The sequence below is a fragment of the Bos mutus genome, chromosome 23 (assembly GCF_027580195.1).
Source record: "Bos mutus isolate GX-2022 chromosome 23, NWIPB_WYAK_1.1, whole genome shotgun sequence".
In the NCBI taxonomy this organism is placed as follows: domain Eukaryota; kingdom Metazoa; phylum Chordata; class Mammalia; order Artiodactyla; family Bovidae; genus Bos; species Bos mutus.
The window spans coordinates 40,256,672-40,274,264 of NC_091639.1; the positions used below are offsets into that span (position 1 = coordinate 40,256,672).

Sequence of the window (17,593 nt, forward strand, 5' to 3'; positions counted from 1 at the left end):
GTACTCTATAGTTTTCCTAGTTTTGAAAAGAAAATAGTTAACTGATAAAAAAAAATACTAAAAAAAATGTTTATTATACATTTCAAGTGTTTGGGTTTTGTTTGTTTGTTTTAGGTATTGTGGCATTTTAGGTGCCTCAGGAAATACTAAAGGTTGAGGTCTTTATTTTTGAAGTGGTTTAGAAGATTTCTGTCACAGGACATATGATTAACGTGTATGCTGGGTAACCTATTTTCTTACTGTTTCTATACTTACCTGTTTTAACAGGATGTGATCTATATGGTTTCAACATTCTTATTGTTTGAAACAACATGAAGTTTTAGTAACTTCTTAGAAATGGGAATTTTCTAATACTGTGTTTTTTGTTGTTGTTGTTGTATTTCAACAAAAGAGGTCAGTTATGATTCTTTCACTCCAGTTTTGTGATTTGAAGTTACAGTCACTCAGAATATTCAGGGACCACATTAAATGAGAATTCTATTTATTACAAAGTTCTTCTAGGAAATTTAGCTGTATTATATGTCAGCAATTACCATTTTAATAGCCTCATTAAAATTAGCCTTTTTCAGAATTGATTGGATTTGGATCTGTCATGTTTTTGCCTCTGAACTATTGGGATGGCCAGGGGGCTTGAAGGAGCTGACTGGCGGGACTGGGGATGGGCCTACCCCCAGGGGTGAGGAGCAGTGATTCCCTGGTGGAAAGTCCCAGAATGCTGTTTGCAGTAGAGGGTGGAATGGGCTCTAGGCTGACAAAACAAAGAGTCTCGACCAGGCCAGACCATACGGGGCCTGGTATAATGAGTTAGGGGGGTGGACTTTAGGCAGTAGCTGATCTGTTTTTGTAACAAAGGGTTCTTTTCAAGAACAGCTCTTACTTTCTCCTTATTGTATGGTACATGTTTATTGTAGAAGAATTTAGTGAGTATATATAAATCCATACAGAAAAGAAAAATTTTCTATAATGTTTCTTCCCTTTTGAATTTTCTTAGCTAATTTCCCTTAAATTTCATTTACCATCTAAGTTACTTCTTAAAATTTATTTGAAATGGTGCTTGTTGAATTGTTCTTTCACAAAGTGTGTCTCTGATAACTTTTTCAATTAATTATGAAGGAGATAGGAGTTAACCTTTAAAGCCCTTGTTTTTGTTTGATGTAATTATTCTATTAATTTCTATCTATTTTATGGGAAACTATAGGCATACAATGAGAACACAAACCTGAAAGTCAGAGTGGTTCTTACAAGGCAAACAGGAAAAATGGAGCAGGGATGAGGTCCTTCTTGTTCACCATTATGTCAGTATCATCAGGTACAGTGCCTGACATGTAGTTAGTGTTCCATAAATAATTGTTGAATGAATGGATGAGTTTCTCATTAAGCACTTTGAGTAGCTCATAATTCCTGCACTGTAGATAATCAAGTTCAATTGCATTCATCCAAAGTTAAAGAGTCTTTGCTGTGCTCAGTCCTGTTTTAAAAATGAAAGTTAAGATGATTTTTTTAAAAAGATAATGTATGTGCACACACACACACACATTCCATACAAAAAGTAAAACTCCCTTGTTTCTTTCTCTGAATCCCATTCTCCAGAATTTGCTACTGTTAATGACTGGTATTTTTTTCCTAGATATTTTCTTGCATTTACAAATATATGTGCATTTTCTTTATACAAATAAAATAGTAGTCTACATTGTTGTATAACTTGGTTTTCCCCTTCTTAAAGGTCTTTCCATATCAACTCATATGTAACAGCTCCATTTTTAAAGAATTTTTGAAAAATTATTTATTTATTTGACTGCAGTGGGTGTTGTGATGTCTTTAGTTGCAGCATGTGGGATCCAATTCCCTGACCAGAGATTGGATCTGGGCCCCCTACACAGGGAGTGCAAAATCCTAACCACTGGACCACTGGGGAAGTCCTTGTAACTGCTTCTTTATTTTTAATTGCTGCATAATATTCCACTGTGGAGATGCATAATAATAGTCAAGGAAGTTTTAGTAGTGTGGCCACTTTTTTTTTTTTTTTTTTTTTTTTAAACCATTTCACCAATATTGTGTTTAATAACCTTCCACATGTAATTTTGTTTTCTTCTGTGAGACTATTGGAGAAGGCAATGGCACCCCACTCTAGTACTCTTACCTGGAAAATCCCATGGATGGAGGAGCCTGGTGGGCTGCAGTCCATGGGGTCGCTAAGAGTCAGACACGACTGACCGACTTCACTTTCACTTTTCACTTTCATGCATTGGAGAAGGAAATGGCAACCCACTCCAATGTTCTTGCCTGGAGAATCCCAGGGACGGGGGAGCCTGGTGGGCTGCAATCTCTGGGGTCGCACAGAGTCGGACATGACTGAAATGACTTAGCAGCAGCAGTGAGACTATCTACAGGATATTTCCTGGAAGTGCTATTGGAGGGCTAAAGGATATTTGCACTTACACTTTTTATCAGTTCAGTCACTCAGTCATGTCCAACTCTTTGCGACCCCATGGACTTGAGCACACTAGGCTTCCCTGTCCATCACCAACTCCCAGAACTTGCTCAAACTCATGTCCATTGAATCAGTGATGCCATCCAACCATCTTATTCTCAGTCGTCCCTTTTTCCTCCCACCTTCAATCTTTCCCAGCATCAGGGTCTTTTCCAATGAGTCAGTTCTTTGCATTAGGTGGCCAAAGTATTGGAGTTTCAACTTCATCATTAGTCCTTCTAACGAATATTCAGGACTGGTTTCCTTTAGGATTGACTGGTTGGATCTCCTTGCAGTCCAAGGGACTCTCAAGAGTCTTCTCCAACACCACAGTTCAGAAGCATCAATTCTTCTGCGCTCAGCTGTCTATATAGTCCAACTCTCACAACCATACATGACTAGTGGAAAAACCATAGCTTTGACTTGAGGGACCTTTGTTGGCAGAGTAATGTCTCTGCTTTCCTTCCAAGGAGTAAGCGTCTTTTAATTTCATGGCTGCAGTCACCATTTGTAGTGATTCTGGAGCCCAAGAAATAAAGTCTGTTACTGTTTCCATTGTTTCTGCATCTGTTTGCCATGAAGTGATGGGACCAGATGCCATGATCTTAGTTTTCTGAATGTTGAGTTTTAAGACTACTTTTTCACTTGCTTCTTTCACTTTCATCAAGAGGCTCTTTAGTTCTTCTTCACTTTCTGCCATAAGGGTGATGTCATCTGCATATCTGAGGTTATTGATGTTTTTCCCGGCAGTCTTGATTCCACCTTGTGCTTCATCCAGCCCAGCATTTTGCATAATGTACTCTGCATATGTTAAATAAGCAGGGTGACAATATACAGCCTTGATGTACTCCTTTCCCAATTTGGAACCAGTCTGTTGTTCCATGTCCAGTTCTAAGTGTTTCTTGACCTGCATACAGATTTCTCAAGAGGCAGGTCAGGTTGTCTGGTATTCCCATCTCTTAAAGGATTTTCCACAGTTTGTTGTGATCCACACAGTCAGAGGCTTTGGTGTAGTCAATAAAGCAGAAGTAGATGTTTTTCTAGAACTCTCTTGCTTTTGTGATTGATCCAGCAGGTGTTGGCAATTTGATCTCTGATTCCTCTGCCTTTTCTAAATCCAGCTTGAACATCTGGAAGTTCACAGTTCACGTACTGCTGAAGCCTGGCTTGGAGAATTTTGAGCATTACCTTAGTAGCACGTGAGATGAGTGCAATTGTGTGGTAGTTTGAACATTCTTTGGCATTGCCTTTCTTTGGGATTGGAATGAAAACTGACCTTTTCCAGTCCTGTGGCCACTGCTGAGTTTTCCCAATTTGCTGGCATTTTGAGTGCAACACTTTTACAGCATCATCTTTTAGGATTTGAAATAGCTCATCTGGAATTCTATCACCTCCACGAGTTTTGTTCATAGCAATGCTTCCTAAGGCCCACTTGACTTCGCATTCCAGGATGTCTAGCTCTAGGTGAGTGATCACACCATCGTGGTTATCTGGGTCATGAAAATCTTTTTTGTGTAGTTCTGTGTGTTCTTAGCACTTTTTATAGATGTTGGAAAATTCCCCCTTAAAGATAGCATACTGCTTTGCACTCATTAAGGACATGAGTTGTTGTTTTCTAATAACTACATGCATTCATTTTGTGGGTTAGAAGAGTTCAACTTTTGAAAATGAATCCTCCTCCTGGTAATTTGAGTGGTTCAGAAGATGGATTAAATCAAATATCCCCATTGCCTGACATAAGTAGTTGAAGTCAAGTGGAAGATGGTAGCCTATACTTTCTACAGACTTAGAGTATACATTACACTGATCCAGATATGAAAGATCAAAATGTTGGTTTTCAAAGGTTTTGTCTCCTTGGGATGTTTAAGCTCAACATTTACAAGTGACCGTCTGAAAGGATTGGAAGGCCCTGAGTATTGGTTTGAGAAGTTGGGTTTCATTGTTCTCAGGAACTATTTTAAGTCCTTGAACTGGGGCATGTTTACTGGTGATATGTACCGAATGAATAGAAGGGAGTGAGTAGGCTGGAGGGCTGTGGTGACTCAGGAAGGAAAGGAAGAAAACGCAGAATGTGGTGATGGCTGTGGGATTGAAAAGCTCAGGCGGTAGGAAGCAACGCGCAGTTGGCGGGCCCTGTCGATGAAGTGGGGAAAGTGAAGTGTTTGAAGTTGCGGAAGAACAGCCAGACAGTGCAGATGATGAAGTCAACAGAGAAGGGGCCAAGTTTGGAAAAGTTGATTTAAAAAAAAAAAAAAAAAGTAGGGCTATAAAAGGGTTCTTAAGTATCTCTAACCAGGCAATTCAAGAGAGATTAAAAAACTGGAGAAGGGAATCGGAAGAAATTAACTAGATCTGGAAGTTATCTGCAGGTGAAGTTGAAATTAAGAGTGGATGAGTTCTGGGATGAAGTGGTTGACAGGGGAAAAGCTGTTGATTGAAAACTACATTTTGAAAAGAGGTACTTGCAGTAATGGGCTTCCCAGATGGCTCAGTGGTGGGCATCCGCCTGACAATGCAGGAGACGTGGGTTCGATCCCTGGATGGGGAAGGTCCCCTGAAGAAGGAAATGGCAACCTACTCTTACATTCTTGCCTGGGAGATCCCATGGACAGAGGAGCCTGCTGGTCTACAGTCCAGGGGTTGCAAAAGAGTTGCACACGACTTAGTGACTAAACAACTTGAGTAATAGGAGATGGGATGTAAAGAGCAATTAAGAGAAGAAGTCAGTAATCTGAGAAACAGGAAAAGAATCGGGAGAAATCTAATTGGGAACTCACCTTTTTTTTTTTTTTTTAATGGCCTTATTTTTAAATTTTAATTAATTAATTTTTTGGCTGCACTACGAGCCATGTGGGATCTTAGTTCCCAGAGCAGGGATCAAACCCCAGTCCCTGCATTGGAAACATAGTCTTACCACTGGGCTACGTGGGGAGTCCCTCACCTTCATTATTTTTCTCTACATACGATATTGTGTTTATTGGATGTTTTCCAGGCAGCTGCCATGTTCTTCCTTTGGTGTAATATCTCAGAAAATTTTGTTGTGTGTATTTTAAAGTTGGAGTTAGTTTTATTCCTGAAGTTGACTATTACACTTGAAAAAAAGTCTTGGAAAAGTAGTTTTGGTGTCAAGCTCTGTGCTCGCTCTGTGCTCCTTCTTTGTGTGGTTTCATAAAATCTTTTCATTTTGTTTTAATATCTGTGGGTCCAACACAAGAAAAAAAAAAGCCAGCTTATTATTGACTAGATACAAGTCCAGATACCTTGTGCATTTTAACTGATCATTTAAAAAATGTTTCTTGGCTTTGGAAACTCAGCTAATAACAAATGATAAGAATGAGTATCTTTTTTTTTTTTTTTTTAAGAAGAACAGTGTGAATTTAGAGTGTACTGTCATGGTGCTTGTCAGGATGGAGCCTAGTCACAGGAAATAATCTAGAGTCAAAGCCAGGGCCCTGTGACTTCACCAGAGTTAGTAGGTGAAATGGTTCAAATGCAGGCTCAGGAGTCATTCAGCCTGGTTCCACTGCACACGAGCAGTATTATGCCCCTGAATTTCACCATCTGGACATGCTAATAATAGTTTGTATATCAGGGTCATTAAGAGGATCCATCCTGGAAGAAAATTAAAGAGAGACTGGAAATTTGCAGATAAATACATGTGCCAGGTGGTAGGTGGGGGAAAATAACAGTAGGACTGATTGTTGCTGTTCCTTGCTCTTTTATACTGGGTAATAGGGAGGGTCTGTCTGATAAAGTGTTTAAACAGAGCCTGCTAGAAGTGAGGAAGCAAACCAGAGACCAGTGAGGAAGCTGATTTGGGGCAAGAGTTTCAGGTGGAGGGGACAGCAAGTGCAGAAACCCTGAGGAGCGGCGTATTGAAGGTACAGCGAGAAGGCCAGAGTCACATGGGCAGAGTGAGAGGAGGAGCAACAGGAAATAATTTCAGAGATAGCCACCGACCAGCACGTGGGTTTTCTCCCCTTTATTCTTATTATTTTTAAAAATCTTTATTGGCGTTTAGCTGCTTGACCATGCTGTACAGCAAAGTTAATCAGCTGTGCATATACATGTACCTCCTCTTTTTCAAATCTCCTTCCCATTTAGGTCACCACAGAGTACTGAGTAGAGTTCCCTGTGCTATACAGTAGGTTCTCATTAATTACCTGTTTTATAGATAGCATCAATAGTGTACATGTAGAGTTTTAAGCATAAGAAGGATTTGGCTTTATTCTGTGTGAAATGGGAAGCCGTTGGGAGTATTACCAGAGTTCATTTTTTAAGTCAGTCTGATTGTCACTTCTTTTCTTAAAAACGCTTCAGTTCTCTACTTGCTTTGGAATAAAAGTTCAAATGCTTTCTTCTGGCACACAAGGTCCTTCATAGTCAGGCCTCTGCTCATTTAGCATTATCTGCTTCCTTCCCACATGTACCCTCCACTTTAGCCAAATTGGGTTACGTGCAGTTCCCTGCATGGGTCACAGTGATTTGTGTCTTCGTGTTTTTCTGCACGCTGATTGTCCTGGGAGACACGCTCGCCCTCAGCTCACATGGTCGTGGCTCTGTTTCAGAGGGACCTCTTTGTGCTCCCAGAGCACCCTGTGCCTTGTTCTCTCACCATCCCCTCCCCGGCCACTTTGTACTCTAGTCGCAGAGTCTTGTAATGTGCTGTGTTCTTTTACCAGCCTTGATTTGATTTCACTCTTGCCACACCCTTGCCAGTTGAAATTTTGCCCATCCTTCAAGAATCAGCTGAAACACTGCAATCTTTTCTCCCCTTTATGAATCTTTATAAACCTGCCCTCATAAATACTTTGTAGCTTTGTTATACTTAATCATAATTATCCTGAGTTAAAATGCTTCTCTGCCTTACTTCACATAGAATCCTCTGCTTGACTCATTTTTAAGTTTCTGTTGTAGCCCCCAGTATAGTGTCTTGCACAGATTTCACATTAAGTAGATGATCAGGGTATGTAGGATTTATATGATAATTAGAAAAACTGTTGGGTTTCAAGCTGATAAGCTATTGGGTTTCAAAAGCAGCACAAATGAACAGTTAAAATGAGATGCCTATTAAGAAAACAAATTTATTATAACATAGTGTTGATGATGGCATGGTTACTCTGATTCTCATATAGTTACTACTGCCAAAAATTAGTGCACCGCTTTTGATATGTGTCGGAGAAGGCAATGGCACCCCACTCCAGTACTCTTGCCTGGAAAATCCCATGGACGGAGGAGCCTGGTAGGCTGCAGTCCATGAGGTCGCTAAGAGTCGGACACGACAGAGTGACTTCACTTTCACTTTTCACTTTCATGCATTGGAGAAGGAAATGGCAACCCACTCCAGTGTTCTTGCCTTGAGAATCCCAGGGATGGGGGAGCCTGGTGGGCTGCCGTCTATGGGGTCGCACAGAGTCGGACACGACTGAAGTGACTTACAGTTTGATATGTGTAGTTTGGCAGGATGTATTCAGACATAAATGTCCATGGTTTTTTTTTTTTTGAGTTTGTGATACCCCTTCTGGAAATCATCTTCAGAAAATAATGCAGACTAGAATAACAATTAGAATAGCTGCCTCTACAACTAATGCTGAAAGTTTACTACGTGACAGGCACCGTGTAAAGCCCTTTACGCACATTACTTTATTTCTCAGAATCCAAAGACGTATCGATGCTAGTAATCTCATGTCATGTATGGGGAAATTGAGGCACAAAGAAGTTGACTGACTTGCTGCCATGTTGTCAAGCCAAGAGTCCTACAAACCGAATTCATACCCCTAATTTTATAATGTGATAAAGCCTAGGCACAAAACTATTCACAGCTGTGTTACATAGAGTAGATAAATTGGAAGCAATGTATATAATTAATTATGGTTCATCCATTCAATAGATTAATCTTTTAATAGCTTTATTGAAATAAAATTCACATAATATTTATCTCTTTAAAATCTACAAGTCAGTGGTTTCCGGTATATTCACAGTTACACAACTATTACCATTACCCCACTTCAGAACACTCTATCACCCTCGAAGAAATCTCATACCCATTAGCAGTCACCCCCTTTTCCTGATTACCCAATAACATCACCAGTCTATTTTCTGTCTCTATAGCTTTGCCTGTTCTGGACATTTTGTATAAATGGAATTGTATAAGATATGGCATTTTGTGCTTGGCCTTCATTTAGCATAATATTTCAAGGTTCATGTTGCAGCAGGTTATAGTACTGCGTTGCTTTTCATCACTGAATAATATTCTAATGTATGGGTATATGACTTTTATCTATCTCATGGACATTTCTGACTAATGTCTAATGGACATATCCGACTAATGGACATTTGGAGTGTTTCTGCTCCTTAGCTATTATGAATATTCATGTCCAGGTTTTTGTGTGGACATATTTTCATTTTTCTTGGAATTGTTGATCAGATGATAACTAACTTTTAGAGGAACTCCCAGACTATTTTCCACAGCAGCTGCATCCTTGTACTTTTCTCCTAGCAGTGTATGTATGAGTGTTCCACCTTCTCTATATCTTTGACGATACTGGCTGTTATCGGTCTCTTTGCTAATAGCCATCCTCGTGGTTTTGGAGTGCTATCTCATTGTGGTTTTGATTTGCATTTCCTTGATGCCTAATGATGTTGAGCATCTTTTTGTGTGCTTATTTGCTGTTTGTAAATCTTGTCTGGAGAAATGTCTGAATCCTTTGCCCCCTTTTAACTGAGTTATTTTTTTATTATCGAGTTAAAGGAGTTCTTAGTATATTCTAGATACAATCTCATTATCAGATATTTGATTTGCAAAATTTTTCTCTTATCCTGTTGTGTTTTCACTTTCCTGATGGTGTCCTTTGTAGCACAGAGTTTTTAATTTTCATGAAGGCTGATGTATTTTTTTTTTTTGCTTTCAGTTTCACATAAGAAAACAGTGCCTAATCCAAGGTCAGTGAAGATTTACTCCTGTGCTTTCTTCAGAGTTTGATAGTTTTAGCTCTTATGAGGAGGTCTTTGGTCCATTTTGAGTTGATTTTTTGTATGTAGTGTGAAGTAGTGTCCAACTTCATAACCGTTTGCATATTAAGATCCAGCACCAGTTGTTGAAAAAAGGCTGATCTTTCTCCTATTGAATTGTCTTGGCACTTTTTTCAGATATCAATGGACCATAAATGTAAGAGTTTATTTACCAGCTGTCAGTTCTGTTCTGATCTGTGTGTCTGTCTTCATCTTAGTACCACACTATGTTGATTACTGTCACGTTGTAGTAAGTTTTAGCACTATGAAGTGTGAGTCCTCCCAACTTTGTTCTTTTCAAGGTTGTTTTGACTGTTTTGTTCAGTTTTGCTGTGAACCTATAACTGCTGTAAAAAATCTGTTTTTAAAAAAGGACTCCTAAATTGTGGTGTTGGGATTATGGTGATTTCTTTCCTCCTTCATTTCCTAAAGTTGCTGTAACATGTAACTATATTATATTTATAATTTAAAAATTTTGGTTTACACGGTTTGGCTAATGGAATACTTTTTTTTTTTAACTCAACAGGCAACTCTTAGCTTTGTAGCTAAAAACTAGAGTAACCCAACTTTCCAGGGAGAATGTATGAAGGTGAAGAGCTGGGGCATAAGGTGACGGTTAGAATGAGCCAGACTCAGATTTAACACTTGGCTCTATGGATGCGCCTTTCTGTCTCCTCTCAGTTTCCGTCAGTTTCTTCTTTGCCATCTCACTGTCCATTAAAAGCCTTCCCTCTCACCTTAACTAAGACTTTCCTCCAAATATTTAGGTGAATTTTTGGAATCTGGCTAGTCTGTATAATTGCCATCCATAAATGGAATGAATGATGATTGAGTAGCATTAGGGCAAGGATCCAGATAGTGCAGTCTGAGCTGCATAAGTCACTTTGATGGAGGTTGATTTTGAGAAGTGGACAGGGGGAAGTCATCCAAGCAGAGCTCTTTACTGACTTCTCTGCCCTTTTGTTCCTTCAACTCTTTGCATCTGTGTATGTTGTTTTCTTAGGAAATCATGGTGAGTGAGGGTAGAGATCTGTAGGTGGTGCTAGTTAAAAGTTTAAATAGGTGCACAGAGAAGCAAGCCTGTGACCGACTCAGTGACAGACTGCTTTTCCTGCGGTGTTTGTCAGCACCACTACAGAGCGTGCGTGTGTTTTAAATAGTCTGCGGACTTTCTTTCCAGTGGAAGCAGTGTTAAAATCTCAGTATATTGAAATACTTGATAGGTTTGTGTATTATAAGTGTCCATTTGAAGTTTGTTTCAAAACAAAAGCAAGTTTTATAGACCTGCAAAAACTATTAATACCAGTGTCAACCACAAGCCAACTTTTTTGTAGTATTAAGATGATTTGCACTGTATTTTTTAGCTGAATTAATAAAAGGGGATTTTTAACCCGGATTTTTGTAAAAGCTGTGTTATATTTATTAATTGCATTTAGAAATGTAAAATCATACTTTTTTATTCTCATAAGGCTTAAACTTCTTACATATGTTAAAGAAAAACGAGATGCTGAAGTTATGCAGGTTTTCACAAATATTTGCAAAGCCATAGTTTTGACAGTTTTTTTTTTTTTGACAGTTGTTTTAAAATCAAATACCTGCCATTTTAGGAGAGAGATGTCTTACTGCCAGTTATAGGTTTTGGCTTTTGTAATGTTATGGAAAAACTACATCCTTTAGATTTCAGACTGTAAAAATTAGTTCTAAATAATTCTTATTTTATAAAATACTTTCTTCCCATTTGAAGTTCCATTCATAATTTTTGTGTCTCCCTTTATCTTAAAATACTTGGTTAAAAATACACTTGCAAGCTTGTGCTTCTGTCCAACATAGGATAACAGATTGGATTTACTCTCTCAGCTGTAATCACATAACAAACGAACAAACAAAACCTCCATAAAAAAATATATGAAGTTTCAAACACTGAACAACTGGCAGCAAAGGATGATAATTCCCAAGAAAGCAGAAACAGATGAAGTCTACAATTATCGTAGCTTACTGCCTGGAGAGAGTTTCCAGGCTGCAGCATGGGACCCAGCCTCATCCCAGCAGTCTCTCTAGTAGAGGAGACAGAGCTGGAGGTAAAGGAGGCTATAGTTTGGAGAAGAGGGCACAAAAAGGAAACTTCAAAGGTCTGCAGAGTGTTCCCCCTTAAGCTTTCAGGTGAGTAATAATCAGTGCACATGTTGTATGGAAGCTACCTTAAGCCAGGAACCATCTGAAGAGAGTAGAGGGAATAATACCTGATTCCTTTTCAAGGTTAAAGTAGTATGTATTCCCACCAGCCAAAGGGATTAAACCTCCTAAGTCACAGGACATCAGGTAGTGTATTCAGAAAGGTGTTGCCCCAGCAGTGGTGCTAAACTACAGACTGCTCTCATCCCTTCTAACAAAGCTTAAAAATAGGCCTCAAAATGATCAAACTGTTCTGACTTGCTTCACTCTGTGTAATAGGCTCTAGGTTCATCCCCCTCATTAGGACTGACTCAAATAGTTCTCAGAAACCAACACAAGATTGTAAAGCAATTATCTTCCAATAAAAAAATCAGTCATTGTTGACACCATTAAAAAAAAAAAGGATCAAACTATTTCCAAGTAATTTAACTGCACCCCAGAACAAAGCTCAAAATGTATAGTTATACAAAAAGTAGCACTCTGTTGTCCAAAAGATAACAAATAACAAATGTTGGTGAGGATGTGGAGAAAAGGGAACCCTTGTGCAACTGTTGGTGGGAATGTAGATTGGTACAGCCACGGTGTGGAGATACTTCTAAAAATTAAAATAGAAATACTGTGTGATCTAGCAGTTCCACTCCTGGATATTTATCCAAAGAAAACAGAATACTAATTAGAAAAAATATATGTAACCATATGTGCTCATTGCAGCATTATTTACAATAGCCAAGATATGAAAGCAACTTAATTACCCATCAGCAGAGGAAAGGATATCGCAGATGTGATATCTTTATACAGTTGTTAAGTCAGACAGAAAGATTAATAGTGTGTGATTTCACTTACATGTGGAATCCAAAACACAAAACCAATGAACAAACATAACAGAAACAGCATTACAGAAACAGAGAACAAACAGGTGATTGCCAGAGGGGAGGGGACTAAGAGAAAGAAAGAAATAGGTCAGAGAAATTAAGAAGTACAAACTTCTGGCTGCAAAAAAAAGAGTCAAGGGTCTGAAATGTACAGTGTGTGGAATATAGTCAGTAACTATGCATATCTTTGGTGACCTGTTGTGACTAGACTTTCTGTGGTGATCATTAGACTTACTGTAATTATCATTTTGAAATGTACAGAAATACTGAATCACTATGTTGTTTAACAGGAACTAACATAGTGTTGTAGGTCAATTATAATTCAAAAACAAATTCATAGAAACGGAGACCAGATTTGTGGTTACCAGAGGTGGGGGCAGGAGAAGGGGAAATTGGGTGAAGGCAGTCAAAAGATACAAACTCCCAGTTATAAGGTAAATAAGTACTAGGATATAATGCATAACATGATAAATATAATTAACACTGCTTCTGCTGCTAAGTCACTTCAGTTGTGTCTGACTCTGTGCGACCCCATAGACGGCAGCCCACTAGGCTCCTCTGTCCCTGGGATTCTTCAGGCAAGAACACTGGAGTGGGTTGCCATTTCCTTCTCCAATAATTAACACTGCTCTGTGTTATATAGGAAGGTTGTTAAGAGAGTAAATCCTGAGTTCTCATTGCAAGGAAATTTCTACTTAATTTTGTATCTGTATGAGATGATGGTTGTGCACTAAAATTATTGTGATCATTTCATGATATGTGTAAGTCAAACCATATGCTGTACAGCTTCAACTTATATACAGTGAAAGTGAAGTCACTCAGTCGTGTCCGACTCTTTGTGACCCCATGGACTGTAGCCTGCCAAACTCCTCCACCCATGGGATTTTCCAGGCAAGAATACTGGAGTGGGTCGCCATTTCCTTCTCCAGGGGATCTTCCCGACCCAAGGATCGAACCCTGGTCTCCTGCACCGCAGGCAGACTCTTTACTGTCTGAGCCACCAGGAAAGCCCTCAACTTATACAGTGCTAGATGTCAATTATATCTCAAAAAACTAGAGGGGAAAAAAAAAATAGCACCAAGGTAAAATTCACATCTGGTCTCCAATCAAAAGCATCAGACTTGCAAGGAAGCAGTCCTTGAGGAGGAAAATTAAAAAATAGAAACAGATCCAGAAATGACACAGGTGATAGAATTAGTGGACGAAAACGTTATTTTTGTTCACTAATATCTAGCACTGTATTATTTGAAGGTGTACAGCATATGGTTTGACTTACATCTTAAAATGATCACAATAAGTTTAGTGAACAGCCATCATCTCATATAACTGGACAAGTAGACAAAAAAATTAGTAATGATTTAGAAGAGTTAAACTATTATCAACCAACTGACCAAACTGACATTTATATGACATTCTACCCAATACAAGCAGAATACATATTTTGTCCAGTTGCACAGAAGAACATTTACCAACACATTTTAGTCCATAAAATAGTATCAATAAAATTACTTAAATCATAAAAAGTATGTTATCTAACTGAAAGGGAATTAAATTTATAGTCAACAATAGAAGGATATGTGGAAAACTTTTAAACATTTAGAAACTAACTGATTTTTAAGAAGCTCATGAGTCAGAGGAAAAAAAGATGAATTTAGAAAGCATTTTGTAGAGAATGAAAACACAACATATCAAAATTTGTGGGATGTAGCTAATGTAATGCTCAGGGGGAAATTCACTAAATACCTACATTAGAGAAAGTCAAGTTGAGCAAATCATTGTCCTCAGCTTCTACCTTGAGAAACTAGAAGAGAATATCAGACCCATAGTAAGCATAAGAAATGAGCTAAAGATCAAATCCAAAACCATGAAATAGAAAAACAGAAAGTTAATGAAATCAAAAGCTGGTTCTTTGAGAAGACCAATAAAACTGATAAACCTCTATCCTGTTGGATCAGGAGCAAAAGAAGACACAAGTTAGCAGCATCAGTAATGAAAGAGCCAGCAAAGCTGCAGGTACTGTGGTCTTTAAAAGGCTGTGTAAGAGAAGGGTATGAATTACTTGATGTCAGTACATTAGACACTTAAATGAAGTGGGTAAATTTTTGAAAGACACAAAATACTAGTGCTCACTCAGGAAAATATGAATAGCCTGAATAATCTTATGTCTGTTAAAGAAATTGAATTCCCCCAAAGAAAACTCTGGGCCCGGATGACTTCCCTGATGAATTCTAGCAAATATTTTTGGAGGTCATGATACGAAATTTAAACATATTCTTCCATTAAGTTGGAGAGAATCCTTCTTAACTCATTCTATAGCAATTGTATTGTCCTGATACTAAAACCAAATACACTACAAGAAAAAGTTACAGACTCGTATCCTTCATGAACACAGTTGCACAACTCTTAACAAAATTTTAGCAAATACACTCCGACAACATATAAAACGATAAAAAAATACAGTGACCAAGTGAGATTTGTCCCAGGAATTCAAGGTTGGTTTGACATTTCAAAATCAATATCATATAGTAAAGTAAAAATGGAAAACCATGTGATCAATTCAATAGATGCAGAAAAAGCATTTAACAAAATCCATCATTAAAAACTGCCAACAAATTAGGGAAAGAAAGAAACTTCCTCAGTCTGATAAAGGACATCCATGAAAAACTAATAGCTGAAATCATACTTAGCACTGAAAGACTGAATCCTTCCCTTCCAACATTAGGAACAAAGCATGATGTCCACTGTGAGTCACAGCTTGAATTCAGGACTGTACTTGAACTTATAGCCAGTGCAGTCAAATAAGAAAAGAAATAAAAGGCATTCAGATTGGAATAGAAGAAGTAAAACTTATTATCACAGATAACATGATTGCCCATGATTTCTTTAAAAAGAAAAAAAGCTATTAGGATTAAGTGCACTTAGCAAAGTGGCCCCCTTCATGGATCACACCCTTGTGGCAAAGAGACTCGCATAGTTCAGTGAAGTTATGAGCCATGCCGTACAGGGGCATCCAAGACAGATGAGTAATAGCGAAGAGTTGTGAATCAACTCCGAACATTCGTTGGAAAGACTTGCTGAAGCTCCAATACTTTGGCCACCAGATGCGATGAGCTGACTCATTGGAAAAGACCCTGATGCTGGGAAAGGTTGAAGGCAGGATGAGAAGAGGAGGCAGAGGATAAGATGGTTAGGTAGCATCACTGATTCAGTGGATATGAATTTGAGCAAATTCCTGGAGATAGTAGAGGGCAGAGGAGCCTGGTGTGCTACAATCCTTGGGGTTGCAGAGTTGGACATGACTTAGCAACCGAACACCAACAAGCAAAATTGCAGGATATAAGATCAATACAGAAAAGTCAACTATATTTCTATATACTAGAAAACAAACAGCCAGAAGTTGAAATTTTAAAAGAATACCATTTGTAGTAAAATTTGAAATACTAAGTACCTAAGGATAAATTTCCTAAAAGATATGTAAGATCTCTCCACTGGAATCTATTAGATATTACTGAGAGGGATTAAGGAAAACTAAGATAAATGAAGATATACTGTACTCAAGGATTGGAAGCTCAATAATGTCTGTTTTCTCTAAAGGTATAGATTCAGTGCAACCTCAATCAGAAATTCAGCTGGCAATGTGTAGAGAGTGTCAAGTTGGTTTTAAAGTTTATATGGTAATGCAAAGGTCCTAGGATAGAAGAGAGCTTCCCTTGTGGCTCAGCTGGTAAAGAATCTGCCTGCAATGCAGGAGACCTCGGTTTGATCCCTGGGTTGGGAAGATTCCCTGGAGTAGGGAAAGGCTACCCACTCCAGTATTCTGGCCTGGAGAATTCCATGGACTGTACAGTCCACGGGGTTGCAAAGAGTCAGACATGACTGAGTGGCTTTCACTTCACTTAGAATAGAAGAATAGAGAGGACTTAAAACCATCTGATTTCTAAAACTTACTATAGCTACAATAATGAAGACAGTGATATTGATGTAAAGTAAGTAGACCCATGGAACAGAAAATATGGTCAGTTTCTGAGTACAGTGCCAAATCAATTAAATAGAAAAATGGTTAGTGTTTACAACAAATGGTAGGGGAACAACTTGATATTCATATGCAAAACACTAAATCCATACCTTATTCCATACCTTATATGCTGCTGCTGCTGCTAAGTCGCTTCAGTCGTTTCCGACTCTGTGGGACCCCGTGGACGGCAGCCCACCAGGCCCCTCCATCCATGGGATTTTCCAGGCAAGAGTACTGGAGTGGGGTGCCATTACCTTATATATAAAAGTTAATTCAAAATTGACCGTAGACCTAAATGTAAGGCCCAAATCAATAAAATTTTTAGAAGAAAATATTTTTGATTTTGGGTTTGGTAAAGATTTTTAAGATACAACACCAAAAGCATGATTTATAATAGAAGAAAAAGATAAATTGGAGTATATCAATTAAGAACATCTCTTTGAAAGCCACCTTTAAGAGAATAAAAGGACAAGTCACAGACTGGGAGAAAATATTAACAGATCACATCTGATTAAAGATATTCAGATTAAACAAGGAACTCTCAAAACTTAAGAAAATTAAGTCAAAAATAAGCAAAAGATTTGGACAGTTCACCAAAGAAGATACACAGATGGCAAGTCAGCCCATGAAAAGATGATCAACACTGTTACTCATTAGGAAAATGCAGATTAAAATCACAATAAGACACCACTATGTAGATGTTAGAATGTCTTCAGTTAAAAAGGCCTACAGTACTGTTAGTGAGGACATGGAGCAGCTGAAACGTTTACACACTTCTATACAAAATGGTACATCTACTTTGGAAAGCAGTTTGCCACTTTCTTAAAGACCTAAAATATACACCTGCTCTGTGATTTAGCCTTTTCCACGCCTAGGCGTTTATTTAAGAGAAATGAATGCATATGACCACATAAAGATTTGTACCCAAATATTCATAGCAGCTTTATTTGTAACAGGCAAAAATTGCAAACAGTCCAAGTGTGCATCAGCAGCAGACATTGTGCCCTGCCTCATGCAATGGAATACTACACAGCGACAAAAAGGAACGAACTG

General features: G+C 38.4%; 1 protein-coding gene across 3 annotated transcripts in view; it reads left to right on the forward strand.

Moving 5' to 3' along the window:
- Nucleotides 1-17,593, forward strand: part of FKBP5 (FKBP prolyl isomerase 5) — a 120,591-nt gene that overhangs the window by 14,329 nt on the left and 88,669 nt on the right. Inside the window, exon 3 of one of the 3 annotated variants that reach the window (XM_070361211.1) lies at nucleotides 9,382-9,412. The exons of the other annotated variants lie outside the window; for them this stretch is intronic. The gene's annotated coding sequence lies outside the window, so the exon portion shown is untranslated. The remainder of the gene's footprint in view (nucleotides 1-9,381; nucleotides 9,413-17,593) is intronic. 3 annotated transcript variants of the gene reach the window in all.